General features: G+C 37.3%; 1 pseudogene across 1 annotated transcript; it reads left to right on the top strand.

Moving 5' to 3' along the window:
* Window positions 1-215: 215 nt before the first annotated feature.
* LOC120091810 (1-aminocyclopropane-1-carboxylate synthase 3-like) lies at window positions 216-2,372 on the top strand (annotated as a pseudogene). The gene is made up of 4 exons (XR_016524645.1): window positions 216-488; window positions 574-705; window positions 823-983; window positions 1,210-2,372. The product of XR_016524645.1 is annotated as a 1-aminocyclopropane-1-carboxylate synthase 3-like (transcript).
* The last annotated feature ends 2,138 nt before the right edge of the window (window positions 2,373-4,510 follow it).

The raw sequence follows: 4,510 nt of genomic DNA, 5'->3' as shown, positions 1-4,510 counted from the left end.
AGAGAAAGTGCCAAAGTGGGGTGGTGGAGTTATATTATTTCTTTAATCTATTAATAAGTATGACTCAAGAAACAAAGAATACATGTGTTGTATTGAGGTGTTTCCTTGGTGAATGAGAAAGCGTATATGCTTTTTCCACGTGTCATTCTTTCCCAAAAACTCTATAAATATCTCTTGTTCTGTTTGCAGTACACATCCTCAGGCTCACACACTACTCTTCTTTAAACGAACACATATTCACTTTATTCTCTTGCTTCTAAAATTTGACTTTTTCATTCTCAATTTCTTGCCTTTCCCTCACAAACATTTTTAAATAAAAAATATATATATATCTAAATCAAATGGGGCTGTTGTCTAGAAAAGCCACGTGCAACTCGCATGGCCAAGATTCGTCTTACTTCTCAGGCTGGGAAGAATACGAGAAGAATCCTTACGATGAGATTACAAATCCTAAGGGGATTATTCAAATGGGTCTAGCAGAAAATCAGGTCAGTAATAATAATATATTGTTTTTTGTTGTCTATATATATTTTTATTATGGCTAACGAGAATGAAGCTTTGATTTTCATGCAGTTATGTTTTGATGTGGTGGAGAAATGGTTGGTGGAGAATCCAGATGCAGCTAGTTTTAAGAGAGATGGGAAGTCTATTTTTAGAGAACTTGCTCTTTTTCAAGACTATAATGGCTTGCCTGCATTCAAAAAGGTACGTATTTATTTTCTTTAATTATATATATATATATATATATATATATATTTCAAAGTTTTATGACATCAATTTTGGAATCACATGTAATTTAATGTTTCGTAATAATGTTTTCAGGCATTGACAGAGTTCATGTCGGAAATTAGAGCAAACAAAGTAACGTTCGATCCCAACCACATAGTTCTCACCGCTGGTGCCACGTCAGCTAATGAGACTCTTATGTTTTGCTTGGCTGAACTTGGTGACGCTTTTCTTCTACCTACTCCCTACTATCCTGGGTACGTTTCTAAATTTTTATGCAACCAATTAATTATTCAATTAAAATTGTCATAATTAGGTACAATGGGAGGAATTTTCTCTAGATTGCAATTAATCATTATAATTTTTTTTCAAAATAAATGTAAAAAAGGACGTATTATTGCATGTTATGAAAAAATAACGAATATCTTATCTAAATTTGGTAACTCCTAATGTTGGTTTTGGTTTTATGCAATTAATGTACAGATTTGATAGAGATTTGAAATGGAGAACTGGGATAGAAATCGTACCCATCCAATGCTCCAGCTCCAATGGCTTCAAAATAACAGAGGCAGCACTGTTAGAAGCTTACCAAAACGCCCAAAATCTTAACCTCAATGTCAAAGGTGTACTCGTCACAAACCCATCAAACCCATTAGGAACTACAATCAGCACTCAAGAACTCAACCTCCTACTCCAATTCATTGCATCCAAGAACCTCCATCTAATCAGCGACGAGATTTACTCTGGCACAATTTTCAGAAATCCAGGCTTCGTGAGCGCTATGGAAATCCTCAACCAAAACTACAAACATAACCACCAAATCCGAAAACAAGTTCACATTGTTTACAGCCTCTCCAAAGATCTCGGCCTGCCTGGGTTTCGAGTTGGAGCCATATATTCGAACGACGAAGTAGTAGTGGCTGCAGCGACAAAGATGTCGAGCTTCGGATTGGTTTCGTCGCAAACGCAGTACCTTCTATCGGTAATGTTGTCCGACAAGAAGTTTAGGAGGAAGTACATAAATGAGAATCAAAAGAGGTTGGCAAAAAGGCAGAGAATGCTGGTGAATGGGCTGGAAAAGGCGGGAATTAAGTGCCATAAAGGGAATGCAGGGTTGTTTTGTTGGGTGGATATGAGGCATTTGTTGGGAGCCAATACGTTTGAGTCAGAAATGGAGCTTTGGAAGAAGATTGTGTTCGAGGTGCGCTTGAACGTGTCGCCCGGACAGTCATGCCATTGCTCCGAGCCCGGTTGGTTCCGAGTTTGTTTTGCCAACATGTCCGAACCCACTTTGGATCTCGCAATGCAGAGATTGAAGGCTTTTGTGGTTGACTCCACCGCAACTTCTCCCTGTAATACTAATTCCGTTACTGTAAAAACTACTCCTTCAAACCAACTCGACACGAAGAGGAAGTCGGTGGCTAAATGGGTTTTTCGGTTATCGGTTCAAGATCGCGCTAGCGAACCACGTGATCGATAGCTTGGTGCAAACATATTTTACCCATTTAATTTTTTTTACCTCTTTGTGTTTTTTTTCCCTTCTTCTTTGTGGGGGGAGGAATTTGAATTTCTCTTTAAACGTGTAAAAAAGAAATACGTGCACTCGGTCCATTTGGATTAGTAGTGGCGTCTGTAATTTATCTCAAATTTCCATATATTGTTACACATAGATACATTATTTTACCTTTTTTTTTTCGGTACCAATTAAGCTTATTTGAATTAATATATTTTACTGAATAATATTTACATTTGAGTTGGAATGTCTTAAGAAATAAGGATCAACCGTCCAACCATGAGAGAAAAATGCAAAAAAGAAGAGAAAGAAACCGTCAAATTTTGCATCCTTAGTTGAGAGAGAATCTTTACTCAATTCCTCAATGTCAATCCATAGTTAGTGTGGAGTGATCTCGACACTACCAATAACAACTTTTCTTTCATCATGTGATTCTAGTTTAAGTACCGTCATACCTTAGGTACTACTACTCAAATACCTTCTCCATGTCTTTTAGTATCAAGCTATTCAATTTCTAAGACTGAGCTTCAGTACCTTCTCCGTGTACTTCAGTATTGAGCCACTCATACTCAACTTGCATATTCTTATTTCTCAATGACTTAGTTGCCCAAAAGCATTCTATACTAACACATCCTCATGGTCATTGAAAAGCATTGTATAAATATAACATTAATGCGAGATGCGTTGCTTGGTAACTATTTGAGAATAGTTGTCATAAATAGCTTTCAGTAAACATGCATTGCTGAACATTCATAAGCTTTAGCAATTTACTTAAAACATTTAAAGCATTTAGAGTCATTCACTCCTGCTGCTGGAACCATATGACTAAGAAATACAACTTGGTCTAACCAAAAATCACATTTGCTGAACGTGGCATACAACTGCTTCTCTCGCAGTGTCTGGAAAACTATCCTCAAATGTTCCCGTGATCTTCCCTACTGCTTGAATACACCAATATGTCATCAATGAAGATTATCATGAACTGATCTGAGTAGGGATAAAATATACTATTCATCAAGTCCATAAATACTGTAGGACATTCGTTAGTCCAAATGCCATTACTAGGAACTCGTAATGTCCATACCTCGTCCTGAATGCAGTTTTTGGAACATCCGCCTCTACCTTCAACTGGTGGTAACTGGATCTCAAATCTATTTTAGAGAAAATTGTGGCTCCCTTTAACTGATCAAAGAGATCACCAATACCAGGCAATGGGTACTTGTTCCTGATTGTCACCTTGTCCAACTACCTATAATCTATACATAACTGAGAGTACCATCTTTCTTCTTAATAGAAGATCGGCGCTTCCCAAGGTGACACACTGGATCTGATGTAACCCTTATTTATTAATTCCCGTAACTAAACTTTCAACTTCTTAACTTCTTCTGGCACCATCCTTAATGGTACCTAAAGAATAGATGTTGTACCTGGAATTAAATCAATAGTAAACTCAACTTTCCTGTCAGGTTGTAAATCTGATAACTTTTCAGGGAAAACATCCAGGAACTCTTGTACAACTAGTACATCCTCACGTTTCAGTTTCTCATCCTATAAAACCGTTACATGGCCTAAATAGGCTTCACATCTTTTACTTAGTAGCTTCCTAGTTTTCACTGTTGTTATTAAGCTTTCTAGAATATTCCTTTGCTTCCTACAAATACTGTCTCTTGCCTAACAAATCTCTCGAACACTATCTATTCTTAAAACAATCCATACGGTTGTAATATTTATTCAGGACATCCATGCTCTAGAGTGACATCAATTCTAGGAAACCTAACGGAATCACTTCATAACTATAATTATCAACAACTACCCCAGAGCCCGTAAAACTCTTATACTATCACAATCTCTCCACAACATAATAATAACTACTTAGGGATATGCTCTCCATAATCTTTCCTACAAGCAGTGCAACATGCTAGATAACAATAAAGGTATAGCACCATAAGAAATTATTTCATAAATATATTGGTACATAAAGTTACTTTACCATTCACAACATTAGGTGACTCCTCTGCCTCCTGGTAGGACACTTCGTAAAACCTGCCCTGTCGCTAAGGTCGTCTTGCTTCCTTTCCGAATCTGCCAGAATTGATTTGACACTTTCTGTCAACCCCTTGGCGATCCTATTAAATATTCTGTCCTCTGACTGAGGATCTGTTCCTGTCTGCGGAATCCTCGACTCCCCGTCTAAAGTAGTTTCCTGATTTACTGAGTCTTTACCTTTCTGTTCACTAAAATTTGGATTTCCTCGAGTATCGAAACTTCTAA

Source organism: Benincasa hispida, chromosome 11, assembly GCF_027475165.1.
Source record: "Benincasa hispida cultivar pf3 chromosome 11, pf3_genome.v1.1, whole genome shotgun sequence".
NCBI classification, from domain to species: domain Eukaryota; kingdom Viridiplantae; phylum Streptophyta; class Magnoliopsida; order Cucurbitales; family Cucurbitaceae; genus Benincasa; species Benincasa hispida.
Note: the sequence above shows the minus strand (reverse complement) of the source record. Positions and strands in the feature narration are given on the sequence as shown.